Source organism: Eleutherodactylus coqui, chromosome 3 (assembly GCF_035609145.1).
Source record: "Eleutherodactylus coqui strain aEleCoq1 chromosome 3, aEleCoq1.hap1, whole genome shotgun sequence".
NCBI lineage: Eukaryota > Metazoa > Chordata > Amphibia > Anura > Eleutherodactylidae > Eleutherodactylus > Eleutherodactylus coqui.
Window position 1 is genome coordinate 37,302,889 of NC_089839.1, and position 17,801 is coordinate 37,320,689.

Sequence of the window (17,801 nt, forward strand, 5' to 3'; positions counted from 1 at the left end):
TATTTGCAGATGATACAAAACTGTGTAAAATAATAAACACGAGAGGGCAGAATACAATGGCAAATGGATCTGGATCAGTTGGTGGCAGAAAAGTGTCAAACAAGATTTAACACTGATAAATGTAAGGTTCTGCCCATGGGCAGAGGAAATACATGTCACCATTACACACTAAATAGGAAACCCTGACATGGAAAAGGACTTGGGGGTTTTAGTTAACTGCAAACTTAACTGAAGTAACCAGTGTCAGGCAGCTGCCGCCAAGGCAAATAGGACCACGGGATATAGGGGCACATGATGAGAACATTGTTCTTCCTCTTTACAAGTCACTGGTCAGACCACACATGGAATATTGTGGACAGTTTTGGGCACCGGTACTCAAAAAGGACATATCAGAGCTTGAGCGGGCTCAAAGGCGGTAACTAAAGTAATAAATGGAATGGGTGGACTACAATACCCAGAGCGGATTTCTAAAGTTAACAACCTCCATAAAATTGGGGTTGTTTACTTTAGAAAAAATACGGCTGACGGCAACCCAATAAATGTGTATATGTGTGTATGTATGTGTGTGTGTGTGTATGTATATGTGTATATGTGTGTGTGTATATATATATATATATATATATATATATATATATATATGTCGTCAACACAGAGATCGCTTTCACAATCTATTTGTACCCAGGACTGTAACTGTAACAAGCGGGCGCCCGCTACATCTAGGGGAAAGAAGGTTTCTACACCAACACAGAAGGGGGTTCTTTACTGTAAGAGCAGTGAGACTATGGAACACTGCTTGAGGATGTGTTAATGGCGAATTTGATTTTAACAGTGGCCTGGACACCTTTCTTGAGGGTTACAATATTACATGTTCTAGTCATTGATTACTTTAGAAGGGTAGGTGATTCGGGATTATTCTGATTGCCAGATTGGAGTCGGTAAAGGATTTTTTCCCCTCCAAAATTGGCTTCTATCTCATCTGGAACAACATTGGAGGGGGGTTATAATATGCTGAACTAGATGGATATATAGTATGTCTTTTTCCAGCCTAACAACTTACTATGTTATTATTCTAGGTCAGTCTGTAAATTTCATTTGCTATAGCCTTATATAAATCCACCTCACTCTTACTGTTACCGTATTAAAGGCTCTATATAGAGTAGAAGTCTGTGAGATGCTTAGAAGTTAAAATATCTTGGGATGAGAAAAAAATACAACGATTTAATTATCTCTAATTAGTATTAATGAAAAGAACCGAGTCAGATTGGTGCAAATAACTGCTGTTATCTTTACGCCTGTTTTTTTTTCTTATCAAAAGCTGCGGTTAATTGCTTAATAATAACTTGTACCTAAATTGAGTCTCAAACAGGAAGATAATGAACCTGTTTACAGGTCACCATAACGCCGTCTAAAAATGGCCCGTACCCTGCTTTTTTAATTATTTGTGGATCATTTTTATGTATTTCCTACAAACTTCAAATCAAGGATCCAGACAAATATGTGCTTTGGGCTTTTCACATAACTTTTGAGGTTATGGAGAAACCTGGACACTAGAGATGAGCGAGCGTACTCGGAAAAGCACTACTCGCTCGAGTAATTTGCTTTATCCGAGTATCGCTGTGCTCGGGTCTGAAGATTCGGGTGCCGGCACGGAGCGGGGAGCTGCAGGGGAGAGCGGGGAGGAACGGAGGGGAGATCTTTCTCTCCCTCTCTCCCGCCCGCTCTCCCCTGCTCCCCGCTGCGACTCACCTGTCAGCCGCAGCGGCACCCGAATCTTCAGGGACGAGCACAGCGATACTCGGATAAAGCACATTACTCGAGCGAGTAGTGCTTTTCCGAGTACGCTCGCTCATCTCTACTGGACACCCAAATGCAGATCTTCCTGCTGCATGTTACAACGGCTCCAATTACTATTAGGAAGGCCATTCGACAAGGTTGTCCTTTATTTCGTCTCCTATTTGCACATTGTATTGAACCAATGGCAGCCTCTTGTAAGGGGATTCTGAGGTGCACAATTTAAAATATCCTTATTTGCCGACGATATCTTATCATTCACTAATCTGCACACCTCCCTTCCTAATCGTCATGCCTCTTTTACAGGAATTTGGGCGACTCTCTGGGTACAAAGTGAACACGGCAAAAATAGAAGCTCTCCTCCTTAACCTTCCTAATCCCCTTTTATCCCAATTGTAATCTAACTTCTCATACCAGTGGCGTGACACCTCCATAGCCTACTTGGGTATTAAATTGACTTCTTCGTTCTCCCCCCTATATTATACCAATTTACCCTCATTATATAAGGATATTTATTATCTTATCGCTCTATTTTTTTGGACAAATCTCGGCTCTTAAAAAGACCATCATGCCCAAGCTCCTTTAACTATTTGAGGCACTTCCTATCCCTTTTCCTCTCTGTGATCTTAGGACTTAACAAGCAGCCTTCCTATAGTTTATTTGGCTGGAGGGGCGACATAGAGTAGCCAGATCAGTTTTGTTCTCCTGCAATGAAGATGGAGGCTTGATGGTTCCTAAACTCTTATACTATTAGTGGGCCTCCCAACTTCAAAGAGTCCCTGTTTGGTCATCCTAATTGAGCTGTGTGGGCAGATAGATGGAAATAGAGAAATTATGGCTTGCCCCAATACTTCCTAATTCTCTTCTGTCTGGTGGACCAATGGCTCTATGGAGGACTTACAGAAGTTTAACTTAATGTTCCCTAACTCACCATTGACATCCTTTCTATTTCACCCAGGTCTCCTAGACAGCCTCACTTCTATGTTCTCTAAGCCTTGGAGTTGGAACTCCTTATTTGCGTTTATCAATATAATGGATTCTGTCACTTGTTCAATGATCTCCTTCCCAAATCTACAAGCTAAATATCACCTTCCTGTGTAGTCAATATATTTCAAAATTGGACACCTTTCTGTGTGGGGACACTCAGCTCTCTCCTTTTGAAAGCCCATGTCGCTTCTCTGTTTCCACATGAGGTCTTATTCCTGCTATTTATAAAATTCTCATTACCCCGTCCTCAGAGACCCAATTAGATACTTGTACATGATCAAATGGGAAGTCCGTTTACAGGAAACTTTACCTACCATTTCATGTTGGCAATGCAAAAGTTCTAGAGGATCTATTTTTGATATTTTCTGGATTGATTGGTGCTGCAACCCTTTTGGTTAGAGGTTTGCCAGGCCATTCACCAAACCTTTTGGCTGGATATTCCCTTATCCCCTAAAGCGTACCTCCTTAATGTCTTTCCCATATTCTGAGTAGGAATACACTAAAGTTGATGTCGCAAATTCTGACGGCTGTACGGTCCCTGATTGCGAGATGTTGGGCGCAACCATCGCCTCCATCTATTCCTGATTTTTTTCCTTAGTATTAAAGATGTGAGAAATATTAAAGGAGCTGCAGGAATGTCTAACAAGTACTGGTTGTGTTGTAGTGCATGTGACAACCATCTCCCCTGTTCTTCATATATCTGGGCAGTGGGGTAGGAGGCAAGACGAAAGCCTTTTCTAACAAAGAGAAACATTCATGCCTGGCTACGTTCTGCTAAGACCTCCATCAAGTCTGCCAGAAGTATGTGGGAGAACATGTTATGGTCTGAGGAGACCAAGCTTAAAACTTTTGGCCATGATTCCAAAAGGTATGTTTGGAGCCAAGCCAACACTACACATCACCAATAGAACACCGTACCCGCAGTGCAGATGGTGGAGGCAGCATTATGCTTTGGCGCTGTTTTTCAGTTGCTGGAACTGGAGCTTCAGTCAAGGTGAAGAGAATTATGAACAGTTCCAATATCATCAAAAGCTGATGATGAAGAGGAATCTCAGCTTTCAGCGCAACAACAACACAAAGCAGACCTCGAAATCAACAAAAGAGTGGCCTTGCCAGAAGATCAAAGGGCCCAGGCCTGAGTCCCATTGAAATCTGTGGGTTGACCTGAAGAGGGCGCTACACACGAGATGCCCTCGCAATCTGACAGATTTGGAACGCATTTGCAAGAAAGAGTGGGCAAAGATTGCCAAGTCAGGATATGCCATGCTGATATACACCGACCCAAAACACTGAATGCTACAATAAAGTCAATGGGTACATTATCAAAGTATTAGTTGTAGGGTGTGCACACTTATGCAACCACGTTATTACTGTTTTTTTTCCACCCTAAAAGATCTCAGTTTGCTTTTTAATTAAATTGTACAGAAAACGGGTCACATTGAAAGTGGAAATAAATCTGACAGTATTCATCTTAACATGACAAAAACGTGGCATTTTAAAAGGGGTGTGTAGACTTTGTATATCCTCTGTGTGTAAATTTAATATATGGTGTGTGTGTGTATATACTCATTGTAAAAAAATCAAGTATCTAGAAGGAGTTGTCGGAATCAGATGAAACTTTCTCTGTGTGATTGTAACATTGGTATAAGTAAGTGATTACAATATCAGGGCATGGAGGCTCGAGTACCCTGTTGTACCGCCTCTAGCTTGGATACAAGATGTGATATGGGCGGGCAGGGAGGCTCTAGTACCCTGTTGTACCGCCTCTAGCTTGGATACAAGATGTGATACGGGCGGGCAGGGAGGCTCTAGTACCCTGTTGTGCTGCCTCTAGCTTGGATACAAGATGTGATATGGGTGGGCATGGAGACTCTAGTACTATGTTGTACCGCTTCTAGCTTGGATACAAGATGTGATACGGGCGGGCAGGGAGGCTCTAGTACCCTGTTGTACCACCTCTAGCTTGGATACAAGATGTGATACGGACAGGCATAGAGGCTCTAGTACCCTGTTGTACCACCTTTAGCTTGGATACAAGATGTGATACGTGTGGGCATGGAGGCTCTAGTACCCTGTTGTACCACCTCTAGCTTGGATACAAGATGTAATACGGGCAGGCATGGAGACTCTAGTACCCTGTTGTACCACCTTTAGCTTGGATACAAGATGTGATACGGGCGGGCATGGAGGCTCTAGTACCCTGTTGTACCACCTCTAGCTTGGATACGAGATGTGATACAGGTGGGCATGGAGGCTCTAGTACCCTGTTGTACCGCCTCTAGCTTGGATACAAGATGTGATACGGGCGGGCAGGGAGGCTCTGGTACCCTGTTGTACCACCTCTAGCCTGGATACAAGATGTGATACTGGCGAGCATGGAGGCTCTAGTACCCTGTTGTACCACCTCTAGCTTGGATACAAGATGTGATACGGGCGGGCAGGGAGGCTCTGGTACCCTGTTGTACCACCTCTAGCCTGGATACAACATGTGATATGGGCGGGCATGGAGGCTCTAGTACCCTGTTGTGCGACATATTGGTCCACATTTGCTGTAACTGAGCCTCTAGATCGTGCAAACTCGTAAGCTGTCGAAATTGCCATTTAGGATGGTCTAATACATGTTCTATTACCGATAAATCTGGCGACCGGGCAGTCACAGAAGTGTGACCATGTTGTGGGGGCTCCTGTGACCCCCTTGTGTGTGCGGCTGATCATTATCCTGCTAGAAGATGCCTCTTGGAAGCCACCATGAGAGGAACACATGTGGCTGCAGGATGTCCTGAACATATCGCTGGGCTGTCATTGTCCCTCATACCACTACTAGGGGGGGAACTTCTAGGGGCTTGATTTCTTTTGACAATAAGGCATGTATGCGTGTATGTATGTATGTATGTATGTATGTATGTATGTATGTGCCTGCGTGTGTGTGGATGTATGTGCATACAATGTGTGTATTTATTACTATTTATGTGTATCTTTGTTTGTGTTTGTCGCCTGAAGTAGATTTTTCCCCTTCTCTTATATCTTTTCTATACAGTTGAGGTATGTGGAAAGCATAATACTACTTTGAAATATATAGATTTTTTTAAAGGCAGACAAAATTGCTTTTGCTAATACAAAAGCAGACTCCACAGGCTTTGTTCAATGATGTATTTATGTTTTAGATAAAAGCCATCACGTTGCATGCTATGAGATATTTATGCCTTTCTTAACAGCTTGAGAAGGTGGGCTCAACTGGTTCAGGGCTGATGATTACTGCTTGTATTGTGCATAATCTTGCTGGCGGTTGTACCTAAATTGGACAAATAAGCACATATATGCATATTCTGATTTACTGTTTAAGATCAAAAAATGCCACCCTGCCATATAATATATGAAAGCAAAAAGTTACAGGAGCCGGTTTGTCATTTACAAGTTGTTGTTGTAAAAGCCAAGATGCTGATGGAAGTCTTTTCGAAATATAGCAATTTAAATGGTCGTCTAGCGGCTATGTTACTGGCCTATTTTCAACTCCACGATCACTGACCGAAAAAACAAACCAGTCTATACTCCTCTGTTTTGCCCCGCCGCTCCAGTCCTCCTGACCGCCACATACTTGCTAATGATACAAAACTATGTAGGATACTGGACTCAGCGAGACTGTAAAATATCATGCAAATAACTACTGGAGATAAGCATTGCCAAGAACATGGCAGATGGATTTGATGTCGATCAATGTAAAGTAATGCAGCTAGGTCACAGGAATCGTATAACTGTATATACCGATACATTAAAGTGGTATTCCAGTTATACTGTGTTTCTCCGAAAATAAGACCTACCTGATTTTTTGGGGGGTAAGAGCTTGACATACAAACCATACACCGAAAATAAGCCCTAGCTACACTACATTAAAAAAAACCAAAACAATACATTACCTAGGAGGCGCCATCTGGGTCCCTACCGCTGGTCTATGGAGCTCCAGCGTGCTTGCTTGCAGTCCTCAGCCGCCGACAGAAGATCGCTTCCTGGTAACTAAGTTCGTAAACCATGCCTCCAACAAGCTATGGCTGTGGTTGGCTGAGCCACAGCGCTCAAGAACCAATTAGGGCTATCGATTGCTGGAGGCAGAGTTTACCAACCCCTTCACCAGGAAGTGATCTTATGTTGGCAGCTGAGGACTGCAAGCAAGCTCTCCAGAGACCAGCGGCAGGGACCCAAACGGCGCCTGCTGGGTAAGTATAATAAGACATCCCACGAAAATAAAACCCAGTGCCTCTTGTGGACAAAAATTAATATAAGACAGGGTCTTATTTTGGGGAAAATGTGCTAAAACATTTTTTATTTTCACCCATTCACTGAATGGGTGAAAACTAATAGATACGTGGGCATCCAACCGCTGATCTGCTCCACTCATTTCAATGGGGCAGACAGAGAGAGCCTATCACAACACTCAGCTACATGCCTGCACTGTTGAGAGGATTGGAGTCACTGCTGCGCATGTGCGACCAGCGGTTCCATTCCCCACAACACTATGGAAACGGGATCATACATCTTTAACTATGAAATAGAAGGGACATGCGTCCCCATTCTTGGGGTCAGCGGGTGTCTCAGCAGTCAGACACCTACCGATACATCAGTTTACACCCATCCTGTGAATAGGTGAAAGCTTAAAAAATGTCCTATAACCAAAATACCCCTTCAAATGGAATAACACTGGGGATGACAGAACAGGAGAAGTACTCTGTTTATAAATAACTATTTAGCAATACTTAATGTCACATGGCAGCAGCAAAAGCAAGTAAGATTTTGGGGTATATAAAAAGAGAAGATTAAAACCCTAGCCATATTGGCTAGCTGAACAGCCATTTCTGTCGTGCATTCTCGGCCCCGCATCCCTACTTGCCAAAAGACTCTTTGTGACGGCGGCCAGCAAGAGAGACGTTGGAACCCAGAGAGATTAAATGCTTAACGTCATCCTTCCACTGATACAGTAAGCTGTAGCCTGATCAATATATAGTCTTGGTAGTGGTAGGCAAACCTTACAGGGAGTCAAACAAGTTATAGAGCTGAGCAGATATATGGTTCTATGGGGAAATATTCAGTATATTTCTATCTCTGCTCATGCTGAGCTGAACAGTCCAATGGGCGGTCCTATCAGTAATCGTCAGCCTTCCCTTTATGTACAGTCAAAGCTGTTGATCCCTGATAAGACCGCCCATTGGACCGGTCAGCTCAGAATGAGCAGAGATGTAAATGAATAGAATACAAGTTTTACGGAAACTTTCCCCATAAACTATATATCAATCTGCTCAGATCCTCCCGCTCTATAACATGATGCCTGCAGTTTGGATAGCGTGTTCAAGCTGACGTGTTCCTTTAATTCCTAAAACTAGTTTATCCTTGCGCCCGATACTCATTATAGTAAAATAATGAAACATTACCTCCACTTTTACTTAATATTCAATTTAGATCAAAATGCCAATATCCAAATCACTTTTGTTCCGAGTAGCAGAAAGTATACCATTAAAAGCCATTTTAAGAAAACATTAGCCGGTCCGCGTTAATTCCCACTGCGCTTCTTAAAACACTGTTATTGCTGTCCGCTTATTACAAAGCTGATAGCTCCATGATACCAATAGGGGCTTCAAACAGGAGTACATTTGTTTTCAGCAACGAGTTATTATGTCTGAATCTAACAATTTTGAAATGCACGGTAATTTGTTTTCCTTTTTATTAGCAGAGCCCGGCGAGCCCTCTTTATTTGGTGGGATGTGACGGTTATCTTTGAGATCTTTTCTCCTCCGTCAGCTTCAAGCTGAGATTTCTAATGAATCTGTAACTATAGAAGTAGTGACTCTTATTCCATGTAGGTCGGAACATTCAGAAACACAAAACACGCTGTCAGAAAACAGCAAAGGCGAAGGAAACCGTCTCGTCGCCGAGGAAATAAAAAACACCATTCGCTTTTAATCTAAACTGACTGCTGGTTTGTAAAATAAATACAGGGGTTCAGCTTATCTCGCCGTATATCTTTCACAGTCCTGAAATTGCTAATTTATCGTTTCGGCTTTTCCGGTATTAGATGTTTTCGCATACAATTACTTATTCTTAGGAGACTTGTTTTAAAAATTCTGTAATTTCTACGCTTTTTTTTGCATTTTAGCTTCTGCCTGTTGTATTATAAAATGAATGATCATTAAACGGTACTTGAATCTAACATAAGTACCTAGAATGGAACTGTTCTGGTTGCCGGCCGTGGCCGGTGGCTCTCTGTAACTCCTCCTCTCTCCGACGATTGTGGTCCCTCCCATTATGCCCGGCAAACCCCACACTATCTGTCCTGCCAGAGCTCCTGCCGCTGCTGCCTGTAGGGTGTGCATACTCAGCTCGCCTTTTAAAGTGCCAGCACACACATCCAGCTTTACCGTCATTGGACAATCCAGACATGCTCCTGGCTATTTAAGTCACCCTTCCCCATTGGAGGGTGCCTGAGTAATTATTTTCATATAGTTCTGCAAAGTGCTATTATATTCTAATGGATTCCTGTTTTGACCCATGCCTTAAGCCCCATTTACACGCAAAGAGGATCGCTCAAAATTCGTTCAAAAGATAGGATGATTGACATTTTGAAGAATCATTTTGCATAAGCTGCTAATGGGCACTAATGCCCATTAGTAGCTTATTACCATCATTGGCATGTAAATGAGCCTCCCTGAGCTGTATGTAGAGAACAGCACGTGGTCTGTCTACTGCATACAGCCCCTTTGTTCTGATGCAGGACTGCAGCTGAATACAATGTTAGCAGCACTCCCGTGGAGTCCCTGCTATCAGCTCTCCGGCTGAATGATGGATTTTAAGCTCAACTAAAAATCATCGTTCGGACGTAAAGCAAGCGATGGTAGCATTTACAAAAAGACATTGTTTGAGCGATAATCGTTGCGTGTAAATGGGGCTTTGGGGTCCATTTACATGGGCTAATTATCAGCTCACAAATCACTCAAACAAGCGATAGTTGTCCCATGTATACGCAGGGCCCACCTCTCTCAGTATAAGCAGGCAGTCCGCTCATCGTTGAATGACTGCTTGTTCATAGTGAATGGAAATGAGTGGCCAGAAGAGATCTCCGGTACGCTGCACCTCCATTCACTGAATGAATATCACTCTTATGTGAAAGCACAAGAACGATAGTCAGTCTGTGTAAAAGTACCCTTATTCACGCAGCTTTCCCATCTTCTCCTGTCCTGACCTCGGCCTGTATTTTGACCATGATCTCTCTGTTTGCTGCTTACCCCGAGCTTCTGCTTGTTTTACCATTATGCAAGAACTCCCCTTGATCTGACCTCTGCTTTGCATATTGATCATGTCTCTGCCTTTCCCCGTGGAATTGTGTTTCTCAATATTCGTGCCAGCTACCACTGAATCAAGACTATTCTTGGGGTAATGGCCTGGGGGCAATGATGTCAGAGAGTATAAGCAAGTTTTTGGCTTATGAAGCTGGCTATATGGAAATAAGCATATAAAGAGTGCAGAAAAAAAGAATATAAACCTGCTTTTGTTAACCTGTTCAATTAACGTTTTGTAAGAAAGAGGAATAATAAATAAGATTAAAGGAGCTGTGGATTGAGATGGCATGGAGAATGTTATGGCGTCGTCATTTGTATATCTACAAAGTTGAGCCTTGGCTTGGTTTTAAGGGGGGTATTCTAATCTCGGACATTTATCGCACGCCCACTCACAATCTACTTCCCCGGAAACTGCTGATCTGAAAACTCGTGTACGTCAATTCCATAATGCGAGGGGGGTTGTACGAACACTGGGACTTGCACAGTGGCAGGAATACCTTTCACGTAACAATTACAGATACTTGGCAGCAGTAAGTTTACAGCCGATGAAGAATTGGCCCACTGTCTTTGTACCCCACACACTATGACTCTCTGTGCACCAACCATCTTGGAGGGATCTGTCCAGTGCAGGGTTGTGTTGGACCAGTAGCAAAGGTTTTCTTGGTTGCCCTCCCTGTTCACGTAGAAGCTTCATCACTGAACAGTCCCATCTCTGTGAAATGGGGATCTCGCTGTAACACCAATTCCACAAATTCAGCACAGTAATCAGGTTTGTCCTCATTGAGATGATGCAGCAACTGCATCTTTTACGGGTGCCATTTGATCGTAGCTAGTATCCATCCGATGGTGGTTTGACTCGCTCCGCTCTCTTGTGAATGACGTCGGGTGTTATAATGCGGGCTCTAACAGAAAAACTCTAGATTGGCCATTGTTGTTGCTTCGTCTATGACAGTTTTGTTATGTCCACTACTTGGCAGGTCCAACGCAGAACCCGTTTCGTAAATTTGGCAAGTAGTTTGCCAACTGTGGCAGATGGGTGATCTGTTAGGGTGCCGACCATTAAATTCCACCACAACGACTTGGGTACTGCGGGCCCGGAGATCAGCACAATTCCTGTCTTATCCTCCTGTGTTTAATCTTACAGTCATATCTGTGCCTGTAAAATTAATAATAACTGACAGTAATGAAGGTACGTCACATTTCACCCCTTAATTACACAGGACGTACAATTATAGAGCAGGATTGACAGTCGATCCCGCTGCATACAATGTGGCTGTTTCTTATAGCCGACACCCGCCGGTAACCGCTCCGATCAGCACTCATGCTGATCCTGACTGTCAACCCTTTAAACACCACTGTCAATTCTGACAGCAGCCTTTAAATGCCCTGTTCGATGTTCGGGGGTCCCATGTGACCCCCCGCAATGTGATTGCTGGGTGTTGTTCAGTTGCTATAGTAGCCGGGGGCCTTCGGAAAGCTCCCAGAGCTGCCATAGCAGATTGCCTGTCAAGCCGTGCCTGTAGCATGGCTTGATAGTTTGCCTGCCAGATCACGGTTTAATATAATACAATGGTATTAGATCATATGCAAGAGTGATCAAATCATCACACGTTCTTGTCCTCTATGCGGGCTAAAACATAATGTATAAATCAGTTTTAAAAAGCTTTATAAATTATTAAAAAAAAATAAAGTGTAATAAAAGTTTTTTCATATTTATAATAGACTCTAAAGTAAAAAAAAAAAAAAATTGGTATTACTGCATTCATTAAAGGCAATCAAAGTAATATATTGTTTACTGCGCACAATAAACATCTTCAGAAAAAAAAAATTTACGGTCATCCTGTCTCCAAGAAAAAAAAGGCAAATATACTACTGGTACCAATAGAAACTACAGGACACCCTGCAATTATGAGCCCTCACACAACTATGTAGATGTTAAAAGAAAAAAGGTTACAGCTGTCAGAAGATGGCAGCAGAAAATAATTTTATTTTAGAAAGAGTTAATGCAAGTCAGATGGTGGGAGTTGTAAAAAGGAGGGTGGAAGTATGCCCATTTTAGGGCAGGAGATGAGACTGCAATTGTAGGGTTAAACAGTTACTGCGCCTGTGTAGTACTGTAGTGGAATGTAACCAATCCGTTTGCTTTCAGATAACGAAAGAATGTCTTCTTTGTATGGATTGTATAAGGCCGCCTGCCTTATGGCGACCCCATCGTACCTCTCCACCCTCTTCTCCTCTGCTGCTGATATGCCAGCTGACGTGCAGGCGCACCTGCGCAGTACAGAGGACGCCGCGCCGCTGCTATAGCGAGAATGCATCTGCCGCAACCGTTCTGCAATGATGACTGCAGAATGGCCGCGGGACAGACAGCTTCCATTGACTTCAATGGAAGCAGGCCGTGCGTAGCCCGCACAATACGCAGCATTGCGTATTGCCGTAGCGTGCTATGGGCTGGATTTGCTGCTGAATCCGGAAGCGGAATCCCGCTCCGGATTTTGCAATGCAAATCCGCCCGTGTGCAGTAGGCCTAAGAGAGTATGTTTCCTTTTGTCATTGGTTTAGTCTTGGCAAATTATTCCACTGAACACACATATATGTATTGATACAATAACATGCTTTCTGAAGCGAGAGCCTGGGTACCATTGGACCCTACAACAGTATTAACCCATTGAATAAAGTTAACAAGGCCACCCTTCTCCCCCCCCCCCCTCCCCCCCACCTTCCATCCTCTCTCCCCTTCCGGATTGGAGGATTTAATATTTTTCCCATTTCACTGCACTTAGACTTTTTTTTAAAGGTTTTTCAGTACAATATATGGTACATTAAATAGCGCCATTGAGAAAACCAACTCCTCAGACATCTACATTGATTGACAAATAAGAGTTATGATTTTTTGAAAGTGATGAGGATAAAAACAAAAAATAAAATAGGCGGTCCCTAAGGGGTTAAACACAGATTTATATTCATCGAATTCTCCATCAGATACATGTGTCACTCCTTCCCATATTGACTTGCTTGCATGATGGCGGCTTTCAAAATGGGCGCTGTGTTGGGCACCTACCCCTTAGCATCATGCCGCACACAGGGTGGCGTTCCCAACCTCCGTTTTCCATTTACTCAAGTGCCTCCGTACTTTTGGACCACCCTGTATATTCTAGTAAAATGCAGCTTTCTGTTGGTCCGAAAGTCAATATCTTACAGGAAAAAAAATGTTGTGTACTGAGCTATACAAAAGAGGAGAGCTCATAATAGACCACTGCTGGGCGCCGAAATATAGAGGAGTTAGCAGTCAATGTGAGGCAGGGAGGTTCAATGGAACGAGGAGATACAACAAAATAGCATGCAGAGTTTAAAGTTAAGACAGTAGTGAGATGTAAGTATCTTAAGAGTAGCTGCCAAGACAGTGACTCAGAGACTTGAAAGCTCTTATATCAAAAATGAGATGCAAGCCTGTTTTTCCTCGAAACTATACAAGACAAAAGCTGGAGATCCACTTGTAGAAGCAATAGGATGTTGGGTTTTTTTCTAGCCTTAGTAGTCTTAATCTTGGTAGAATGCTTGTAAGTAATTCTCCATTTGTTGAGGTTTAGTATACTCCTAAAAAGAAGAAGAGCAGTAGTGTATCACTATTGTATCATTTACTTATAGCTCTAGAACAGGTAATCGCTTGCTTTCACTTATTTGGAGTGTGCTATCACATTAGGTAACAGGCATTTTGTTCCCTTCAGCTATCAAAATTATTTTTGCTGTGTTTTTTTTTTCCGTGACATATATGGCTATTTTTTTAATATCTTTTTCACAGACTTTTTTCAGTTTTTTTAGTTTTATTGGGCGTAAAAAGCTAAAAAAAATATGTTAACATGTATAGTTATTTTTTTTTCTAATATGTGTATTTACACTAAAATAAAGTATGGAATGGGTTCCTCATTTTGTTTTGGACGTTTTAATATATAGTATGTATGGTTTTGGATTACAGGGCGCTTATAGAGACGTTTTTGGTTGGCATCGGTTTTGGGTTATTTTCTTTCTTGTGTATATTGTGGTTTTATTCTGTAATTTTTTAAAACTTATTTATGTAATTATGTTTTTTACTATCTATGTCCCCCATGACATCATATAAGACCTCTGGGGGGCATTCCTTTTTTTTTTTTTTTTTTATTTGACACTTTCCCACTGTAGCTGGGGCCCCAGTTACAGGGGAAAACAACCCCCGTAGTGACAAGAGTCACTGCAGAGCTGTCCAGGGACTAGTTTGACCCTCCAGCTCTGATGTAGCAGGGAATCCTGGCGGTCACATAACCCCCGGCTCCCATACTGAAAGTTACACTTTACTTTCACTTTCTAGTACACAATACTCATTGAGCGCTGTGTACTCAAGGAAGCAAAAGGCAGAAAGGGTTAAATCCCCCTCCTGCCTTCTTCTCCGGGTTAACAGCTGTCACTAACAGCTGATAACCCGTTCCTGGCTCTGACTGATTGCAGAAGCAGGAAACTTAAAGCGCCGCCGTAATTTTACATACGGCGGTGCTTTAAGCCCAGGACCAGGCACTGTAAATTTACAGCGCCTGGTCCTGGGCTTAAAGCACCGCTGTATGTCCAGCTTAAAGCATCGCCCAGGACCAGGCCCCGTAAATTTACAGTGCCTGGTCCTAAACGGGTTAAAGAGTCACTGCAGCAAAAACAGTTGGGTTTTTTTGGTGTTTTTTTTTTCAACCCTACCTCCCTCACCAGATGATCAAACTCTGGAAGTCTCCTATGTATGTTATGGTCACTTATGGGCCATTTACAATCAAAAGAATTTGAGCAATAATCATGCAGTTTAAAGGCACAAAAATTGCTTGTTTTTCATTCACAGGTTCTTAAGTTGACTTTTCAGTTAGCTTAAAATCCATCGCTGGATCTCGGAGCTGTCGTTCAGTGTAAACACTGAGCACTTCACATAGAAGTTAAAGCACTGAGCGAGAAGCCCGCGATCCAGCGATGTAGTCTTTCAGTGTGAATTCTCTGCACGAGTGATGACGACATTAGCAGTGATGTTAGACCCCTGTCCCAACTGTTGGCACCTGTAAAGGGGCCATTACATGCAGTGCAGCCTCCTGTCTGATGTTTATCAGGCACCATCTTGATGTTTACATTTCTCCATGCTTACTCTTCCTCTATGCTGTGCTAGCAATCCCATGATGTATCAGCACAACATTACATAACCAGCTAGAACCAGTACATCTCTGCCTGCTGTGAGGACACTTCCCCCGAAGAGCCTGTGTGGTACAGCCTTGTATTATCATACAGGAATTCTGTTTTTTGAAAAAGTAAATTGTTGAAACGGCACAAAGAAAGTAATTTTCAGACAGTCATAATGAGATCGCATGACCCATCTGAAGAGAAGGGTGTCTCTAGGACTTTTCAGATAAAAAGGAATAACTAAACAAGGTAATATAATAGCCAACTTATATATACTAGGGGACTAGTTGTGTAATGACTGGGGAAAAAATCACCATAGGGACTCTATAACACAAAGTATTTTACAGTGAAAGTTTTTTCTAAGTCTTTGCAGCCTAATGCGGGGTCCACATAAATCGTTGCAGTCTGCAGAATTTTTTGTCTCCCTGACCAACAAGAATTTTGCATCCCAGATTGTCTTTGAGGGTGATGGTAATATCTCTAGTGGTCTAGGATAGTCAAGGAGTTACTAGTGACAGTGCTGGTGGTCTTGAGTAGCAAGTGGGTAAATTCCAACATATCTAGTGCTATAGAGAATTGAAATGGTTAGTGCCTATATCGCTGGTGGTCTAGGGCAGTAAGGGGGCTATCAACTTTCCTCGTGGTCTAGGGTAGTGAAGGTTTTAGTGTGTGCTTCCCTGGTTTTCTAGCGTAGTGAAGGGGGTTAATATGAATGTCTAGGTCAGGGAAAACTTTAAGTCAGCATCATTGGTGGTCTTGGGCAGTAAACAGGTTTAAAGCCAGCATCCCTGGCAAAGGTGGAGGTTGTTATCAGCATGCCTAGTGGTCAAAGATAGGGATAAGGTTAATGCCAGTACCCAATGAAGAGATTAAAGGGAACCTTTTGAAAGGTGATGGAAAGGGGAATCCAAAGAGTGATGTTTCATACTCACCGATCGCCCGATTGCAGTGTACTGCAGAGTTGCTATGTCCATACAGTGAGATAAACTATTCCTCTGACTCCCTGTTCAATCACCTTTGATATCCATAATGTAGTTTATGGGGCTCGAAAGTGATGACAGGTTCTCTTTAATGTCAGAATATTTGGTGGTCTAGGACTGTGAAAGACTACTGCCACTATACTTAGTGGTATAGGAGAGTGGGGAAGTTTAATACCAACATCCTTGGTGGTCTAGGGCATTGAAGGATATCTGCATCTCTGTTGGTTTAGGGTAGTTAAGGGGTTAATGCTGGGATCCCTGACCGTGTATGGCAAAGGAGGGTTTAATGCTAAAATTCCTGGATAAGAGGTAATATTTAATACTTAGTGTTTTAGAGCTGTGGGATAGAGCTGTATTGGATCCTATAGTGTAAGTCAGAGACTCGCTGTGATTGACAGTATTGCTACTATTACAGTGCATCACTAAATGGCCAATCACAGTGGGGGGGCTAAGACTCAGGAATATATGACTTTTCTCTGGCCGCATGTTGTTGGATAAGCATACAGTTTTTGAATATTAGCCCATAAGTGACGGACCACTGAAATCCTACTTCTGCACTCCAGGAGGGCAACATTAACAATATCTTAGGTTCCCTTTAAATACTCCTAAGTGTATTAATAAGTATATTCCTTGTTTAGGCATAATCAAGCAAAGATAATTTTTGAGGTTACATTCCTTTTAAAATTGGGAGGAACGGCCATGACTCATGGTTCGGATATGAATAGCCTAACCCTCTTTAATTACTTTGTTGATGTATACCACATAATAAAACATCATATATTTTTTTTTTTTAAATCATGTTTATTAAGTTTTTGGTTTTTAATAACACTACAAATGTATAAAATATTTGCAAATACTGGGTTATGGTAACAGAAGGAAAAGAAAACGTGGTTAAGCAGTCAAATTGCGTGATCAATTGCAACCGTACATATTACCAGGTTCCTAGAAAATATGCTCGGGATTCTCCCCCTCGCCTACGGGTGCGGAGGGGGGGCCCCCGAGGGGGACTAGGTCCCCGCTCAAACTTAGATCCTACAAACTCTAGAAAACTTTAGCGAAACGTGCTCTAACATATTCTGAATAATAGTGGACAGGAGAGGGGGGGGGGGGGGACGGAAAAGAGGGGTTGGAAAGGGGGGGGGGTAGAGATAGGGGTGTCGGGTCACCGGGCAGAGGGGTTTTTGGCGCTGAGTCTCCGCCCTGGTGACGTTAGCTGTCTCTCTCTCTCTTACCACGGGTCTACGGAGTCCTCCACATCAGCGCGGCTTCCCTCTTACGACCGGCTTCCAGCGTCCGAGGTCCGATAGCCTCCTCTGCACACCCTATACATCATCTCCCATCCTCTCAATGGGGACATTTTTGGCCTGTCACTCCCGGGGCTGTGCCCCCTCTCAGGTCTCTCAACCCAGGGAGGTTTAAGTCTGCTGGCAGCCTCTCCTCAACTCCCTCCAGGGGTACCATGTGAGGATAAAGTCCTCCTGTGTGTTCCTAGACCAGCTTGTCAGCTCTTCTAGATCGCATATCAAATCTACCTTATCTC

The 17,801-nt window shown here is 42.9% G+C and overlaps 1 protein-coding gene across 2 annotated transcripts in view; it reads left to right on the plus strand.

Moving 5' to 3' along the window:
* Positions 1-17,801, plus strand: part of WDPCP (WD repeat containing planar cell polarity effector) — a 333,546-nt gene that overhangs the window by 187,339 nt on the left and 128,406 nt on the right. The gene's annotated exons all lie outside the window — the stretch shown is intronic.